This window comes from Quercus suber, unplaced genomic scaffold, assembly GCF_002906115.3.
Source record: "Quercus suber isolate HL8 unplaced genomic scaffold, Cork oak 2.0 scaffold_1090, whole genome shotgun sequence".
Lineage (NCBI taxonomy): Eukaryota > Viridiplantae > Streptophyta > Magnoliopsida > Fagales > Fagaceae > Quercus > Quercus suber.
In genome coordinates this window covers 63,378-83,768 of record NW_027070495.1, presented here as the reverse complement: position 1 = coordinate 83,768, position 20,391 = coordinate 63,378, and the positions used below count along the sequence as shown (strand labels likewise).

General features: G+C 35.8%; 1 pseudogene; it reads right to left on the bottom strand.

Annotated features, from left to right (window-relative positions):
- Window positions 1-8,275: 8,275 nt before the first annotated feature.
- On the bottom strand, window positions 8,276-20,391 carry LOC111993982 (protein SIEVE ELEMENT OCCLUSION B-like; annotated as a pseudogene).

The window sequence follows — 20,391 nt, the reverse complement described above, 5'->3', positions numbered from 1 at the left end:
TTAGATCATGCTTAGGAAGACTAGAGCTCGTAGGACTATTCTCCCTCTCTTCCATCCCCTCTTCCTTTGACCGTGAGAAGTTTCCGAGTGAGAAAACCAAGAGATTTTTTAGAAGCTAAATTTAGGAGAAAGATTTGGCTGAGCGTTCTGTTCTTAGATGAACTTGATCCTGCCATTAGGGCAAACTTTGAGCATCGGGGCTGGTTACCCTTGGTGAATGTTTCTGATCCTCCTCTACCTTCTGCCTTGATTAGAGAGTTCTTTTCGAACATCTCTATCCGCATCTATGATTCCAACACTTTAGTAAAGAGTTGGATACGAGGCGTAGAGTACACCATTACTCCTCAGGTAGTGGCTGATGCTCTAGGGGTACCATTGGTCCGAAATCCTGTCTATCCGTATGACGAGTCTCCCGAGTTGAGCGACGTTTTGTCTTACATCACTGGGACTTCTGTCCAGTGGGGTTTGATTCTAGGATCACTTCTGCTGAACTCTCCGGGTTGCACTATCTGTTCTTTAGGATAGCTTGTCATTCTATCTGGCCATTTCTCATGTTCACACATTCCTCTTGAGAGGTGTGTGTTTTTGTACGCCCTGGTTACTGATGCTCCTATTAGTTTTCCCCATCTCTTTCTTCGTCTTTGAATAATGTTTATAGGAGTTCATCTACTCTCATGCTCTTGTACATCCTATTTTTATTCATAGGATTTTGTTTTATCTTGATCTTAGTGGCTTCCTTCCTCTGAGCCCGTTCATGTGATAGCTCCCATAGGTGCGTCTTTTCTTAGACAGAGGGCCGCTCATCTTCGAGCTGGTTCTAAACACCCTAGGTCTGAGCGTCTAGTAGCGCACCTCCTCCTTCTTCTTCTACAGGTCTTGCTGGTGAGGATGTTCCTGATCCAGTTGGTGATGATGCTGCTGCTGCTGATGATTCCTCCACCTATTGGCCGACTTTGATGTTCGTCATACTCTGGAGACTATCATGACCGTTCAGGCGGCTCATAGTCAGTTTTTGGTGGACTTACTAGATGAGATTCGTGCTCTCTGAGCCGACTTTGCGCGTCTTCATTCACCCTCACCACCTCCTTTTGATGGCGACTTGTGATTGCCCTTTGGCATTCCGTCACAAAAAGGGGGAGTGGAGTTTTGTCTTGTAGAGGAGTTTTGTAGTTAGGGGGAGATTTTTTTTGTTACTTTTTGTTTGAGAGGAGCTTGTGGAGTTTTTAGATTGTATTTAGGTGCTTCACTTTGTATATCAGTTTTGGGGATATTCATGTTAGGGGGAGTAACATTGATTGATAGACATGTTATATTCATTGATTCTTGTTGCTTTGTGATTCACTGCTGATTGATTTATATTTATGAGTTGTTCATTCATATATGTCTTTATTTTGTGTTGTGTGAATCTTACAAGAATGTTATACCTGTTGTTTTACTCTTTTCTGTTACACATGCGTTTATGCGTTTGTTGAGTATTTCAGGAATATACAGGTTGATTCAACTAAGCTGCTGTCTACACTTGTAACCGATGGATAGTAGTTAGGGTTGAATTTGAGTTTATGAGCATTAACTTTGTAAAGGGCTTTTTACTTGTAAAACTTTGAGTTTTTAATTATGGTTTTGTCACGATTGCCAAAGAAGGGTTTGTTAGGTTCTAAAGGTTTAGGAATTTATGTATTTAGAACTCTAATTTGTAATATTGGCAAATCATGATCAAAATGATATGTTTAGTCTTGTTATAGTGTGCTCAAAGTTGTTTAATTATTGTAAAGTTGGAATCGAGAGACTGTAGATGCATTGGGGCATTTCGGTTTCGCTTGATCGATCGAAGAATAGATTCGATCGATCGAAAGTCGACCAGATTGCGTTTTCTGCAGAATTTCCAACTCAGCCCTAACTCATTAAACGTTTAAGGTTTTATGTTTTTGCCCTAGGTATATAAGGTAAAATCTTAGCCACGTTTTTAGAGTTGCTCCAGTTGTATTGTTGCTCATACATTGCTGTTTTGTGTAAATCTCTTGTGAGATCTAGAGGAGCTTTCCTTTACACAAAGTTTAAGGTTTTCAAGTTAGAGATAGTATCAACATCTTGATGATCAATTTGGTTGCTACCATTGAAGCTTAAAGAATATCAAGCGTGGGTGCTTGTACTTGATTGAAGAATTCAAGAAAGAAGGAGTCCGTGGATTTGGAACTTGCACGTGGTCATGTCAGTAAGTTCTACTAGTGGGTAGCATTAGGAAGTCAAGCGGGGAGCTTGTAGTCCTTCTGTATGAACTTCGATTCTTTCGCATAGTGTATTCAGGTTTACCTTGAGGATAGCTAGCTCAAATCCTCCCTAGGTTTTTACCGTGTGGTTTCCTGGGTGATCATATCATTGTGTCTTTTATTATTCTGCTGCTTTATTATTTTGATATGATTATTTGATTGCTTTAACCTAGAATTGCATAATTTAACTAAGTAACAACTTGACTAATTAATCTAGACTAACCAATCTGGTTGTTCTAAGGGGTCTAAAACCGTTCAAAACCTATAGGTTATTTAAGCTACGTTTTGTCATGTTTTGCTTTTAGTTATCCAGTAATTTCCTTTTAGATACAATCATACAAAAGACATAATAAATGATATTTGAGATCGAATGTAACTAGCCGAGTAATGACCTAAAAGGCAAAAGCTCGCATACCCATGCAGCACATGATTCTTGGGATTCCTTTTCTTTCTTTCTTTTTTTCTTCTTTTATTTTTTTGGATGTTACGATAAGTTAAAAAAAAAAAAAAGAAGAAGAAGAAGAAGAAGAAGACAAAACCCCTTTTTTTATTGTAGTTTGACTATACTGAATTACCCATCTTTCATGTTGCACGTATTTTATATTTTTATCGAGACACGTGACAGGACACAAATATTTTATCTAGCAGTTTGACAATTTTGTCAGTCTCCCACCACTAAGCTGAGCAGAACAGTGTTGTAATTGATAACTAGATATTTGTGCATGTGGCATGCTCTCTGTAAAAATAGTCTAATCCGTACACTAAATCTAGGGGTGTCAATGTTCGACCCAACTTGTGAACACAATACGAATCCGACACGGATTTTTTCGGGTTAGGGTTGGGTCTTAATGGGTTTGGGTCATAAACGGGTCGTCTCGAAAGCGACACGATAAGAAACGTGTCATAAGCAGGTTAATCCATGTAACCGCAATAGATACGTTTGATACGCCAATTTATTTGTGTCAACCAAAAATGACGCATTTAACACAACCGTTTAACTCTTATAACAAATAAATATTTATTTTATTTTAAATTTGTCAAATACCTTTTATATCTAACATATATTTTAAAATAAAAAGAAAAGTGAGTAATTACAAAATTTTACAAGGGATATAATTGAAAATTGAAACTTTATAGACTCTAGAACTACTAATACTTTTTTTTTTTTTCCATAGAACTTGCACAAATGAAATTGGATGAGCTTGTGGAAGATGTTATGAATTTGGACATCAACAAAGAATCTATGGATGGTAATCGTGGTCATAGTCAGGATTAGTCTACTGTTTACTCAAATTCTTTCAATATTAATACTTAGCATTTGGCGAGTTCCAAGAATATTATATTTTTGTTGACTATGTTATTTTATTTTTGTTAAATTTTGTTATTTTGAATTTGGGTTGAAGTGTATTTACTTCTTTTGGAGTGAAAGAACTTATTTCTAGATAAATGTTATATTTTTGTTGAACTATATTATTTTGAATCTGGGTTGAAGATTTGAAGTGTATGCACAGCTTTTTGGGATGTAAAAAAAATTATTTCTAGATGGATGTTATATTTAATATTATGCAGGTTGGAATGGGTTTGTGTTACATTCGTGTTAACCAACACGACTTGTTTAGGTCAACCCGCCTTATTAATAGGTTGGGTTAGGGTTGAAAGATCATGACACGATTATTACATGGGTCGGGTTAGGGTTGAGTTTTTTAGTTGAATACCCTTACCTCGACACAACACGCTAACCTGAATTGACACCTCTAACCAAATCATTACATCTTTTTTTTTTTTTTTTTTACCTTTCTTTTTCTATCGACCCAGTTCATAATGGATAATGTCATTCTCGTTAAAAAGTGAAGAATAATTTGATGGGAAAGTTTTGGATAAGCATCGGTTTAGAAAGTTTTTTTTTTTTTCAAAAAAAAAAATATATATATATATATATATTAGCAATTTTGCCATCTGTTTAGTAATATTTATTTTCAATAACTTATTTATAACATTTATCAAAAATATAATCTTTAATCATTTTTATGTTAACTATGTGACAAAAAACTAAAAATTTTGAATTTTGAACTTTGAAAAAAAAAATGAGATTATTTATAACAAAAAAGAAATTTTTTTTAACAAATAAAGAAAAGCTAAATGCACTTCTAATCTCTATTACGTTAATACTTTTAAATATTCACCGAATGATTGGAACCACATTTTCTTTTAATAATAGAAAATTTTATTGATATCAACTTATAATTACAACAAAGGAAACTAATTAGGATCCTATTAAAAAAAAATTAATCATGATGTTACGAAAGTTACTAGAAACAAACGTGTTTCTTTCTAAGTGGAAAAAGAACTAAACATGTTTGCTTCTAAATGAAAAGTTCATATTCATGAGGGGTCTATTAAATCCACAAAGTAATAAGGTTTGTAATTCACTATAGTTAAACAATAGACAGAGTTTGAAATTTTATTAATCTAAAAATTGAATCTTCATGGAGGGTATAATGCATTTAAATAGTAAAAAAAAAAAAAAAAAACCTAAGACGGCTAGGAAAATGCCCAAAACTCCTAATTCGCGGTAATCACAAAATTAGGTGGCAAAATAGTAATTTTTACAAAAAATAAAAAAAATTGAGATAATTGTAGAAATTGATACTACTACCTCTAAGAGACATCCAAAATAAATAAATAAATAAAGACCTTATTCAAACTTTTAAATTAAAAGTTATTAAGAAAAACAAATATTACCAAAATAGAAAAATCACTATTTTTAGGACCTTAACAAAAGAATTCGCCATATTAGAGCAACCTTCGAGGCAAAATCTCAAGTCTTGATAAGAATGCCACTTCCCTTCAACTCTCCAATTTTCTAGCAATTCCAACATCATCGCCCTGATGACTTCTACTGACACCTCCTGGATCTTGCGTTGTGATTTATAACACCTTCATTACTCCAGGAAGGCCTATGTTGTCTATTCCACATCACTTCAAGGAAGGAAAAAGGCCCCAATACTAAATATAAAATGTCCCAAAATCTATTCTTAAGAGCCCAGCCTGCAAGAGCATTGGGTGGGGGGCCTTTGTTAGCTTTCTTTATGGGATTTCTGATTTTCTGCAACTTTATGTTGAATGGACTCAGTACATAGCTTAGGTAATGACCCGATCCACATGATTTTTACAAAATAATCAATTATTTATCACTTTAGATAGCTGTGTTTTGGAATTAATAAGACAAATAAAGTGCCTTTCAAATTTCTGTAAAACTCAATTCTATCCTTAAGCATAAAAATTAGGATGCGTCTCAACATAGTTGATCCTTACTTTTCTATTCATCCTTTGAGTAGAGTCCATATTTTTAGGTTGGCAAATTGTGATAAAATATAATCATTTTATAATGTTTCTAAAGAGTTTTGAGCATGTTAAAGGTGTATTTTATAATCCAACGTAAACACCCAAATTCAGATCAAGAAAAATTCATGTTAGTGCAAGAAAAATGAAGTTTTTGTAATTTCAACTGTAGGCTCAATTCCTCTCGACAGATCGAGATTCGCGAATTAGCAAAAATCTAAAATGCAAAAAAGCCCGTAACTTGCTCGTTTTAAGCCCAATTCGTGATTTGTTTGTTGCACTATTTAACGAGCATCATAAGCTGTCCGTAAAGAGGCTCTTCAGATTGAGAAATCACTGTTTGTGTGGCTAGGTTTTGTATATCCAAATTTCACTCAATCTTACTATACTAGAGACATTCAAAGTAGATATAAGCCTTCATCTTTTCAACCCATGAGAGTTCAATATCATATAGAGAAAAATCAACATAGTGTTGTTGCTACCATAGTGTATATCTGTATGAAAACATAGAGCAATCTAGTCTACAACAATTGTTGATCTAAACCTTCAAGTGGATTTCTTGGAGTCACAAATAGGGAAGTTTATGTGTAGTTAGTTAACCATAGTTGCTAAATAATCTTTAAGCGAAGATCTCGAAGTCACAAACATGGAAGTTTATGTGCAACAGTCCATAATAGAAAATATTGTAGATTCGGAGTTAAGTGCAATCATGACTAAGTGTCCACCGGAACCCAGAAATCGACCCACTCACCCAAATTGCCCAGGCCGACTTGAAAATCGGCCGACTCGACCCCGGTGTCGGTCAAAGACAGGTCTCTGCCACTAAAAACTGATTTAGGCAAGTCAGATGGCGGGTTTTCTTCTTCAAAACCTGATATACCTGATCCGATTGACGAAAACCATGAAAGAAGACCGGATTTACCTAGATCCGTTCAAATTCATCGATATTTCGATGAGAAGTTTGGTAGTTTTTTGTTAGATCCAGTGAAGCTCTTGGTTTTCTTACTTAGATCCGATGGTGAGATGAAGATTTTGCTCAGATCTGGATTTGATGTGGTGCTTTTGCTTCGATTTTTACTTAGATTCGGCGATGAGATGAAGTTTTTGCTCAAATTTGGGCTTGATCTGGTGGTTTTTGCTTTAATTTTTGCTTAGATCTTGTGATTTTCGCTCAAATCTAGGCTTGTGTGGTGGTTTTAAGTTTCGATCCGACAAAGATTTGGTGGTTGTAACTCAGTACTAAGGCCAACCGACCCAACCGCTGTCCATCGGAGATCAATCCGACTTGACCCGAGGTCGTCTTTAGTTGGCCGTGGGTCATTCAACTGTCCACCTGACGTAAGCAAGTCAGTTGCGAGTTGGGCATAAACCCAACACGGACAAACCCGTGGACACCTCTAATCACAACTAGTATGTGTTACATGGTAACAATAGATGTAGGGTTAAGATTATTGTACAAATTTCGATTTTATTAATGGACATGTTGCATTGAGGACTGTTTAGGATAAATTATCTCCAAGTCTTTTTTCTGTGAAACCACAAGTTTATTGGTTTTCGTGATATATTTAATTCAATACACTACACCTAGCCCCCTATTTTTTCCACCTCCTTAGACTATTTTGCCTTTTTCTCGATTTTTGGTTTAATCTTCGCGCAGCTGTTTGGAGGCATTTCCAAGCTCCGTTTCTTCAAACTACATATGCTTGGAAAGCTCTGGATGTCTAGTTCCAATAATCTTTTCCTTGCAAGATTTGGAGCTATGATCTTCAAGATATGGCGTTTGGAAGCAGATGACGCAGTACTGAAAAATTTCGTGACATTTTTCTTTGAAAAATTTGTATCTTCCAATCCAAGGTAGATATCATCAAGCCATTTTTATGAGAGGTATTCAAAACCTCATTCTTCAAGTTGGTTCAACCAGATCACTCCAGTTCTTGCCCAATCAGTATAGTTTAGAGCGAGAAGTTGGGCCAAAAACTGCATGTTTTTCCTTTAAAAAAAAATGACGATTTTATTAGGGTTTTTGGTATTTTGATGATATCTCACCCGTTTTAGCTCCAATTTTGGCCTGTAAACTATCATTTTAAAGGGAAAAATACGACCTATGAGATGGCCCAAGATTCAACTTGATCCGACGGTTAGAACATACAATCAACTTTTTGGCTATACCCGGTTAGGGTTTTGGTCTCAATTGCTATCAAAAGGGTTTTTAAATATTGTGACCTTTTGATCCACTATCCAATCATTGACATTTTTGTTGACGTGTGAATCCAAGCCGAACAAAATACAATATTGACACTGATTATTACTACTAATGAAAGGTATTCACCGTACCAAATGCCATTGATTGATTATTACTCCCCAGAGCTTCTAAGTGAAAGTTATTTATCCTCTCTGCCCTCTCTCTCTCTATGATTGTTATTATTATACTTTGTTTGGTTCTACTGCCATGCATAATAAATATTTAAATACACCCTCCAATTGCAACACGAACATCAAACGATTACGTAGATAAATTTTTAAACATGGGCATCAGATTACCATCGTAATCAAGATTCCCTTATTGTAGAACTACACTTACACATCACATACATCACACAAGTGGTACTCATTACAAACTTAGACACATAATTATTTGGTAGAGAGAGAGAGAGAGAGATTGCCATTTAGTGCAGTGCATTCACAGGACCATCAATGTGGCAACACTTATAGTTGATATAAGTCTCCATGATACGAGGACACTCGGGGCATTTAATATGCTCTGGGAGCTTTCCAGCATTCATGGGGTTGTCAACATGGCAACAATGATGACCTGTTTGAATAATCTTCTCATAGTGATCCTTGAAGCAAATTTCAAAGCCAACCTCAAGCACTAGATCCTTATTTTTGTCAAACTCCTCCAAGACCTTCAACATTGTTGTCCCATTACCACTAACCACCAATTTAGACCCTTTGCTCAGCACAGCCCATCCACTTTCAGTCTTGTATGAAAGCAACTTTTGGATTTGAGTTACAATGTCTTGTTCAGTCTTCTTGTGAGTCGTGGAGAAGAAAAAGCTCTCTATATGGTTCTAGAAATGCCCTAAGATGTTGGGTTCATCCACCCCTTATTGCCTTTTCCCACGCAGAACAACTCAATTGAAATCTTTGTATCCTTCATGACTAGGTCATTAGCCAAGTAAGCTGCCTTCTTGTTAAATTGTTGGATCCATTCGTTGTCCTTGCCTCCATAGAAGAAAATATACTTCTCTTGTTTGATATGATTAAACAACAAAGCAATAATTTTATTTGAATTAATATGTTTAAAATTTTCTTTTCAAAGTGCATGAATATGTGTACATGTCATTGTGTGTGACCATGATCTCTCACCACCTATGTGATCCTCTCCATTTAACTTGAAACAGAGAGAAATTCTATTTCATCATTAAAATTTTATTTTTTGAATCTAACAATATATAGTACCATGTCATTTAAAATTTTGATGTGATAGTAAATACACTTGTAGATTCGTAAATCCTAATGTTTATATGTAGACTATAAAATGAATTCGTTTCAAATGCAGAGGATTTTAATATGGAATGTAAGTTGATGGGATAGCAAAAAATGGCACCTGTGGTTCGTCCAGAAGGGTCGTCCATGACATGCAGTTTGCCAAGCGACTAGGCCATCTCCTATTCGTCCAGACCTCTCTTCCCTGAGAGGTCGACCAATTGGGTAGACCATCGTAATCAAGTAAAAAGGGTCGTCCACGGATGAATCGCATGGACGACCAAAGAACAGCATGACAAAGGGTCGTCCATAAGCATTGCACATGGACGACCATATGATACTTAGCAAATTCTGAAGCGGTTAATCAATCCGTGTTCATCGCCATCAATTTCTCCCAAGTATGTAACTTCCAGCAGCGGTTATGATTTCTATAGCTGTTGAAGAAGTTATATCCGGATTCCACAAATCTGGGGGAAGTTATTGGGCCAATAACCGCCCTAAAGTACCCTATATAAAGACCGGTCTGAACTATGTAAATGTATGATATTCTGAGATCTTTACACACAATACAGTTAGAATTCCAGAAAAAGGAAGACACTGACTTCACCATCGGAGGATATTTGACCGGTCCACCCCGGTCATCCTTTGATTTTTTTCTTCTTTTACAGGCCTCTGCAAACGTCGTAGCCCACCGAAGCCGAAGTGTTCAACCAAACTGATTTTATCCACCATCATAAGTATTTATATATATATATATATATATATATATATGAACAGTTTTAGACCCCTTAAAACAACCAGATTGGTTAGCCTAGATAAATTTCCATCATAAGTATTTATATATATATATATATATATATATATATGAACAGTTTTAGACCCCTTAAAACAACCAGATTGGTTAGCCTAGATAAATTAGCCAAGTTGTTACTTAGTCAAATTATGCAATTCTAGGTTAAAGCAATCAAATAATCATATCAAAATAATAAAGCAGCGGAATAATAAAAGACACAATGATATGATCACCCAGGAAACCACACGGTAAAAATCTGGGGAGGATTTGACCTAGCTATCCTCAAGGTAAACCTGAATCCACTATGCGAAAGAATCGAAGTTCATACAGAAGGACTACAAGCTCCCCGCTTGACTTCTTAATGCTACCCACTAGTAGAACTTACTGACACGACCACGTGCAAGTTCTGAATCCACAGACTCCTTCTTTCTTGAATTCTTCAATCAGCTACAAGTACCCACGCTTGATATTCTTTAAACTTCAATGGTAGCAACCAAGTTGATCATCAAGATATTGATACTATCTTTAACTTGAAAATCCTAAGCTTTGTGTAAAGGAAAGCTCCTCTAGATCTCACAAGAGATTTACACAAAACAGCAATGTATGAGCAACAATACAACTGGAGTAACTCTAAAAACGTGGCTAGGGTTTTGCCTTATATACCTAGGGTAGAAACATAAAACCCTAAATGTTTAATGAGTTAGGACTGAGTTGGAAATTCTGCAGAAAACGCAATCTGATCGACTTTCGATCGATCGAATCTATTCTTCGATCGATCGAGTCAGACCGAAATGCCCCAATGCATCTGCAGTCTCTCGATTCCAACTTTACAATAATTAAACAACTTTAAGCACACTATAACAAGACTAAACATATCATTTTGATCATGGTTTACCAATATTACAAATTAGAGTTCTAAATACATAAATTCCTAAACTTTTAGAACCTAACAAACTCCCCCTTTGGCAATCCGTGACAAAACTCTAATTAAAAGCTCAAAGTTTTACAAGTAAATAGCCATTTACAAAGTTAATGCTCATAAACTCAAATTCAACCATAACTACTATCCATCGGTTGCAAGTGTAGACAGCAGCTTAGTTGAATCAACCTGTATATTCCTGAAATACTCAACAAATGCATAAACGCATGTGTGACAGAAAAGAGTAAAACAACAGGTATAACATTCTTGTAAGATTAACACAACACAAAATAAAGACATATATGAATGAACAGCTCATAAATATAAATCAATAAGCAGTGAATCACATAGCAATAAGAATCAATGAATATAACATGTATATCAATCAATGTTACTCCCCCTAACATGAATATCCCCAAAAATGATATACAAAGTGAAGCACCTAGATACAATCTAAAAACTCCACAAGCTCCTCTCAAACAGAAAGAAACAAAAAAGTCTCCCCCTAACTACAAAAACTCCTCTACAAGACAAAACTCCACTCCCCCTTTTTGTGACGGAATGCCAAAGGGCAATCACAAGTCGCCATCAAAAGGAGGTGGTGAGGGTGAATAAAGACGCACAAAGTCGGCTCGGACAGCACGAATCTCATCTAGTAATTCTACCAAAATCTGACTATGAGCCGCCTGAACAGTCATGACAGTCTCCAGAGTATGACGAACATCAAAGTCGGCCGAAGGAGATGGAGGAACATCAGCAGCAACAGCATCATCACCAACTGGATCAGGAACATCCTCGCCGGCAAGACCTGTAAAAGAAGAAGGAGGAGGTGCGCTACTAGACGGCTCAGACCTAGGGTGTTTAGAACCAGTTCGAAGATGAGCGGCCCTCTGTCTAAGAAAAGACGCACCTATGGGAGCTATCACATGAACGGGCTCAGAGGAAGGGAAGCCACTAAGATCAAGATAAAGCAAAATCCTATGAATAAAAATAGGATGAACAAGATCATGAGAGGTAGATGAACTCCTATAAACATCGTTCAAAGAACGAAGAAAGAGATGGGGAAAACTAATAGGAGCATCAGTAACCAGAGCATACAAAAATACACACCTTTCAAGAGGAATGGTGTGAACATGAGAAATGGGCCAGATGGAATGACAAGCTATCCTAAAGAACAGATAGTGCAACCCGGAGAGCTCAGCAGAAGTGATCCTAGAATCAGAACCCCACTGGACAGTAGTCCCAGTGATGAAAGACAAAACGTCGCTCAACTCGGGAGACTCATCATACGGATAGACAGGATTCCGGACCAATGGTACCCCTAGAGCATCAGCCACTACCTGAGGAGTAATGGTGTACTCTATGCCTCGTATCCAACTTTTTACTAAAGTGTTGGAATCATAGATGTGGATAGAGATGTTCGAAAAGAACTCTCTAATCAAGGCAGAAGGAAGAGGAGGATCAGAAACATCCAACAAGGGTAACCAGCCCCGACGCTTAAAGTTTGCCCTAATGGCAGGATCAAGTTCATCTAACAGAACAGAACGCTCAGCCCAAATCTTTCTCCTAAGGTTAAGCTTCTCAAAAAGCTCTTGGTTTTTCTCACTCAGAAACTTCTCACGGTCAAAGGAAGGAGGGGATGGAGAAGAAGAGGGAATAGTCCTACGGGCTTTAGTCTTCCTAGGCATGATGCTAAGGAAAGGACAGAGACACAAAGAGAAAACCAAAAGAACACAAGAAAACAAAAACCAAGGGTAGACTGCAAATTAGCACAAAAATCAATAGAATGAAAATCTATATGATGCATGAACAAATACAATGCCATGATACATGTACTAATGCAGTAAACAATTAAGTTCAATTGAGATTAAATTGACAAAATTGGCTTGAGCAGGGAATTTCTTATCAAAAACCCCAAAAATTAAAAACCACTTGTTGAAATTTTTAAACAAATTGATAAATTGAGCATTACAAAACATAGCAAGTAGATTATAATGCTTAATTATATCAACACAACAAGTCAATTTCATCAAATTCTACTCAATTTAACAAAAGCCCCAAATTGGATCAAGATCAAACCCTAGATTTTTCAATTTTTCACCAAACTCAAAATTGATCAAATTAACAAGTAAGGATCATGTTTATGATGTGTCCCCACAAAAACCCAATGATTAATTTCACAAAATAGGGCTTAAATCAACAGAAAATTCCAAAAATGCTAAGTCCGAAAATCTCCCTCAAATGCATAGATTTATGCATGAAATAATGAAAATAAATTAAAAAAGAAGGGTAAAAGAGTCTTACCGGCTTGAGGAAAGAGATTCTTTGCAAAAAATCCAGAAGAAAACAACAAAAAATTGGAATAGTTGAGCTTGCCAAGTGGAGAGAGAGAAAAGACTTTTGAAAAGTTTTGAAAAAGTATTTGAAAAAGTCAAGAACAGTGTTTTTAAAAACCTGATTCGCAACTTTCGATTGATCGAAAAATACATTCGATCGATCGAAAGAGACAGTCATTTTTCAACAAAATAAAGCACTTTTTCGATCGATCGAAAATCAGACTGGATCGATCGAAATGGGCAGAGGCTCACAAAAGTTTTTGAAAAATATCAGATTTGAAAAGCACAAACCATATTTTGAAAATAACTCCTCAAAGCATTAAATTTCAGGAAAAAATGCATCAGTATGAGATGGAATGCTTTTTCAAAAACCCAATTTTTAATCCCAGTTTCTTCAAAGATAATTTCAGTCATTCTTCCTTTCAAATTCACAAGCAAAAAAAAAATGTTTTGCATAATTCTTAAAGTATCTTCAAACTTGGTTGGTCAGACCAAAAACACACACAATAACATGTACAAAGTTTAGCAAAGAGTAACTTGTGTAGTGTGTGCAACTAGCATAAACTTGAGATACATGTGAGGTGATATGTGAATAGCAATCAAACACAAAGTCTACAAAATCCATCACATAGAATTTAAAAGAGACTATCACCTAAAGAGTTACATCCTATAACTCCCACATCTCCTAGAACAAAAGCTTGCAATCATGTAAGTTTCTTGTATTTTTGCCTCATTTTTTTGTTTTTGAGATGGCATCAAGTCTAATAGTACACATCAATTTTATTTATGTGAGATGGCATCAAACCTAATAGTACACACCAGTTTGTACATTAAGCAATTAAGCCGAGGCAACACCTTATGTTCTTTTTGTGCATGTGCTACACTTTCTCGAGCACAAAATCTTATGATATGCACTAAGGTGTTCATGACTGGCTAGTGAACAGTGGTGAGATGGTTATTTATGCCTTTCTCAAAAGGATCAAGTCCGACAGTCAAATAGCATGTGACTTCAAGATCAAGACAAAATGATTAAAAACCATACACATCTTTCCCACACAACATGCACTACAAAACTTCAACTAGTCAAGTGCAATAAATAAGCTCATCAAAGCTAAACAAGGTACATATGATATGATATGTGTAAATAAATTGACCAACCTTGTTTTCAAAAACCAAGAAAAGAACGTCAAACACATTTTTGCTTTCTCCTTTTCTCCATTTTTTTTATTTTTTATTTATTTAAGAGAAAACAAAAAAAATCCTAGAATGAAATGCATGAATGTAATGCAATGCAAATCCTAGAAACAAAACAAAAGAATCACAAAAAAAACAAAGAACAATGGTCACAAAGGAATGAGCAATGAAGCACAAGGGCCATGTCAGAAAGACTCAATTAGGTCGAGTCTTTTGCATCTAAAACCTTTTAGATACATCACGAGCATTGGAGTTCTTATTCACATTCGAGTGATTTCCAACTCCAAGGTTGGAATAAAGGTTCAAAGTCTTTACCAATTCACCAATAAGTGCCATAGGATCTTGTGCTTGAGACACAGATACTTTTGGTTTGTTTGCTCTCTTAGCAGCTTGAAACTTGTAACAATTAGGACGAATGTGTCCAAACTTAGCACAAAAATGACAAACCCAAGCAGGTTTACCATGCATCTTGTCCTTAGAAAGGGTAGGTTTAGTTTCTCTCAAATCAACCCTAATCTTCTTAGGAGGTGAAACTTTTACAGGTTTGACTACCTCACTCATAGGTAGTTTGACAGTTTCACTCACAACCTCACTCACAGAAAGTTCAGAAGAAGATGAAGGAACAAAATTTGTGAAATGTGGTGCAGAATCAAAGATGCTTTCAATATATCCTAGCCCAGATATATCAGAAGGATACTTTTGAACATTCAGCATATGATCAAGTTTAGAACTAGCAGATCTAGCAACAGATAAATCATGTTCCAAAGTTTTAACTTTATCAAGCAAAAACATGTTCTCAGATTTAACATTGTTCAAAAGATCATTAGCATCGAACAGTTTAACAAGCAAAATTTTCTTTTCAAGCTCAAGAGATTCAATTTTCTTCAGGCCAAGTTCTACATTCATAGCATCCCTTGCAATAATTTTGCAAAGTTTATTATAGACCTCTTGAAGATCTGCATCCTCAGAGAGTTCCCCATCAGAAGGGTTCTCTTCAACAGACATGCTTTCATTGACTACAGCTGTAACAGTGAAAGCAATGAAGTTTCCATCCTCATCACATCCGGACTCATCATCAGAAACCTCATTATCGCTAAGGATTACAGCCATAGCTTTACCCTTAATCCTCAAGAATGTAGGACATTCAGATTTCACATGACCATACCCTTGACAGCCAAAACACTGAGGACCTAAAGAATTATTTGAAGATTGACCAACTTTTTCTCTAGGTTTTTCAAAGTTATTAACCTTAGTGGGATCATTCTTCCTAAAATTTCTAGGTTCAGCAATGTATGTACCTCTTGCCTTTCTGTTGGTATTTCTAAGAAAGTTTTTGAAGTTTTTGGCAAGATAGGCAATCTCTGTAGCAGAGAGCTCATCATCAAATCCACCACCATCAACATCATCAATTGACTTAAGAGCCATTGATTTGGATTTGTTCACTTTAGGTAGGTCAGACTCATAGGACTGAAGAGATCGTACAAACTCATCAACAGGGATGGAGTCTACATCCTTGCTTTCAGTGATGGAAGTCACTTTGGGTCTAAAGTCTTCAGTTAAAGATCTAAGAATCTTCCTAACAATTTTAGGTTGATCATAGATTTCTCCCAAATTAAAAGCAAAATTAACAATATCATTCAATTTGGCATAAAATTCATCAAAGGATTTATCATCAGACATCCTAATGTTCTTAAACCTAGAAGTTAATTGCTGCAGTTTGTTTATCTTAACTGTCTTTGTACCTTCATGCACAGTTTGGAGGATTTTCCAAGCAATATGAGCAACTTCAACATTAGAGATCCTCTTAAATTCCTCTATAGAAACAGCATTAAAGATGGCATTCATAGCTTTGCTATTGAAGCCGGCTGCTTCTTTTTCAGAAGTTTGCCACTCACTCAACGGAATTCCAAACTCTCTCATCAATGGATTTCAGGAATGCTTTCATCCTTACTTTCCAATAAGCATAGTTATTCCCATCAAAGTGAGGAGGAACAACAAGAGAGTGTCCATGTTCCATGACAACAGGGGTCAAGGATCAGCTCAGAGATCAAACAATCTCAAACAAAAAAGCTACCCGCTCTGATACCACTTGAATAGTTTTAGACCCCTTAAAACAACTAGATTGGTTAGCCTAGATAAATTAGCCAAGTTGTTACTTAGTCAAATTATGCAATTCTAGGTTAAAGCAATCAAATAATCATATCAAAATAATAAAGTAGCAGAATAATAAAAGACACAATGATATGATCACCCAGGAAACCACACGATAAAAACCTGGGGAGGATTTGACCTAGCTATCCTCAAGGAAAACTTGAATCCACTATGCGAAAGAATCGAAGTTCATACAGAAGGACTACAAGCTCCTCGCTTGACTTCCTAATGCTACCCACCAGTAGAACTTACTGACACGACCACGTGCAAGCTCCGAATCCACAGACTCCTTCTTTCTTGAATTCTTCAATCAGCTACAAGCACCCACGCTTGATATTCTTTAAGGTTCAATGGTAGCAACCAAGTTGATCATCAAGATATTGATACTATCTCTAACTTGAAAACCCTAAGCTTTGTGTAAAGGAAAGCTCTTCTAGATCTCACAAGAGATTTACACAAAACAGCAATGTATAAGCAACAATACAACTAGAGCAACTCTAAAAACGTGGCTAGGGTTTTGCCTTATATACCTAGGGCAAAAACATAAAACCCTAATCATTTAATGAGTTAGGGCTGAGTTGGAAATTCTGCAGAAAACGCAATCTGGTCGACTTTCGATCGATTAAATCTATTCTTCGATCGATCGAGTCAGATCGAAATGCCCCAATGCATCTGAAGTCTCTCGATTTCAACTTTACAATAATTAAACAACTTTGAGCACACTATAACAAGACTAAACATATCGTTTTGATCATGGTTTGCTAATATTACAAATTAGAGTTCTAAATACATAAATTCCTAAATCTTTAGAACCTAACAATATATATATTTATTTATTTAGATTTGAGAAAATAAGTAAATAACTTTACCCAATTTGAAACATTTGGGTGAATGTCAAACCATACTGATCCTATCCCATCCACTCTATTGGTAAGAGTTTCTTCACTTGTAGTAGTGAAAGGAAAGGCCTTCATTCCCCATGCTCGGATTATGTGGAGTGCATTTGTGTGTTCCACCTTCCCTTGTCTATTCATCACCACGAGGATTGGCTTATTTTTGAAGTTCCATTACTCTTTAATGAACTTGATGCCTACTACTGGTGAAAAGTACTGCACTACATACCATGGCATCTTAGACCGCAGCATCTCAAACTTCTTTCGTAGTTCATCGGTCCATTGCTCCACAATTGGGATCCACACAATTTTATACTGATCTTCCTTTCTTATTCCATCATAAATTGGCTTGAGAATCAAAATATCATCGATGGTGATGTTTAGGGCCGAAATGTAAAGCAAAACATTCTTCTTTTTCAACACATCGATATTAACCTGTTTATGCAATACAATTATGAAAATTGAGCTATGTTAGATTGAAGTTGTAACATGTTAATAATTAAAAATATGATGTAATTATTGCATAGTTTAGATTGAATATAGTTATATAAAAATGTAGCAGTGGCCGGACCTGTTAGGCTAGCCAGCTCAAAAATCTGAGGACTTGGTTTAGAGATAATGCGTGCCATAACACTTAGGCTGGCTATTTTTTATTTGTTCAACATCATTTTGAGTTGGGCTTAGGCTTGATTTATGACAACAACCATATTCAATAATTGATTTTTATTTTATTTATATGAAGAAAACTTTAAATTATATACTTTCTAGTCTTAATTTTTAATGATAAATTTTAAATTATGCATAAATGAATGAGAAAATAAATTAATTTTTATGTACGATATTATTGATAGATATGTCATGCATTTCAAAAATGGGACTAGGTTTGGACTAGGCTTGTAGCTTGCTAGCTACTCTCTTTATTGGGTTGGTTTGGAGTTCACTTGGGTAGTTCACAGTTCCTAGTAATTTATTTACATAGTGTTTATTAAAAGATATAGTTTTTGGTAACTTTTAAAATCATAGTTGTGCTAGATTCGAGCCAAACAAGAGCAAATACTATAACCCGGCCCAATGCTATAGACACCCTTATTTGTAGTATGCTATCAAAGACTGTTGGATTAGGATCCAGGCTATTGCACCATGCAATACCTCTCACATCATTTTTTACTTTTTCAAATTTTAAATTTTTTTTAAACTCTCAACTTTTTTACCTTTTTAACTTCCTTCATCTAATGGTTGGTATCAAAAGTTAACTTTTTAACTTTTAATTTGAACCATTGAGAAGGTATTGCATGGTGCAATAGATCTCAATCCGTTGTATAATAGCGATAATAGTAGTAGAAATAAAACCATAAAAAGTGATATGTCATAAGAGCTAACCACTCTGTTAGTGGAACCATCAATGAGCGGTTGCACATTATCTTTGCCAAAAATCAGTGCCTTGAACACCTCCATGATATCGGTTGGGGTTTGTAAAAGTTTAGAGAGTTTTCAGTATGCCTCTATTATCTCTGCATTGAAAAGCAATCTTTGATTAGAATTCCTATGCATTTTTAACCTATTATATTTCATGTGCAACATATTTAACCTATTTGTTGACGGCAAAGTGTTATCTGCATCCTTAAAGGTAAGGGTGTAATTGATTTTTTAAGCAAAGGGTGATAGATCCTGTGTCCTATCCCTAAAATTAAGCAATAAGCATGGTTATTGCCTTAGATTAAATATATGAAATTATACACAATTATTTCTGGACATATTCTTCATTTCAAAGGCGAGGACTTACTCATCATTAATGATGCAACACATTTGAGTCATACAAGCTGCTATAGTTATGATAGCCCAATAGACAACTATTGGGATACGATCCATGGCTATTGACAATGCTGGTACATCTTTTGTACCCTATATGGATAGCTTCTCCAATTGAAACATGCATTGAATGACTTCTAATGTGACCTTGACCAAGTTGTTAAGTTCAACTATCACTTTCTTGTGTTTCTGAAGGCCTAGACGGCTTAAGATGGTAGGTACTCGCTTCAAGATCCCAATTGGTTTGGCGAGTTGGTCTGATGAGTGAAGTTCGGTAAGAAGCCAGAATTCCCCATACTCCATAGCAAAAGCCGCAAGTGTCAACACTGCCTTTGAATCCTATGAGTAATTTGAGAGATTATTAAGTATTGACATTGTTGTTTTGTGTGCAAATTCCTCACCCGGAGATTTGCATGTCATCTAGCATTACATAATTCGGCGTCAAATTACCAATTGTTAGAATAATAGTTAGATTATTAAATTTATGCTTTTATAATAGTTACAATGTTGGACAAAAAATGCTATTCTTTTGTAATTACCAGGGAGGAAAGATGCTTGAGCGTACACAGTGGTGGAATGAAGCCAGCTTTAGGTGCCTTTTCCTCAATGTTCTCCGGGTGTCCATGGGTACCCTAGAGTAAGCCATACGCAATTTTCCGTGAAAAAACTCAAAGACATATGGGGAGAATAAAAATTTGAAATTACCAATGTTTCTTGTTTAAATTTAAACAAAAAAGAACTTAGCATGCATCTATTTATACCTTTCAAAACTAAATATGAGAAGAATTTTGTGTTCATCTCTATGCCATTGATTTGGATATAAGCCATGGAGGTTTACAGATATTGTGATAAGTTAAATTGATGCTTCAAAAAGTTTTAGTATTTAGAAAATTATGTTTAATTATTTAACAATAATTCTAATACTTCCTCATACGTGTAAATTCAAACATCTCATAAGAGAGTATGTGCATGTAGTGGTAACATATATATACCAGCATAATGTCAGCAACAACCGTGGCACGCTTGAGAATGTTTTCCACGATAGCGAAAAGAGAATCCTCATCAAAGTTGTCGTCGTCAGCATGAACATGGGTTGCATAAATGTGATTCGTGATCTGCTCATCCGACATGGTTAACACGCTCAGCTCAGCCTAATGGGTTGCTGTGCAGAAGCTAGCACAATCTTGTTTCTAACCAT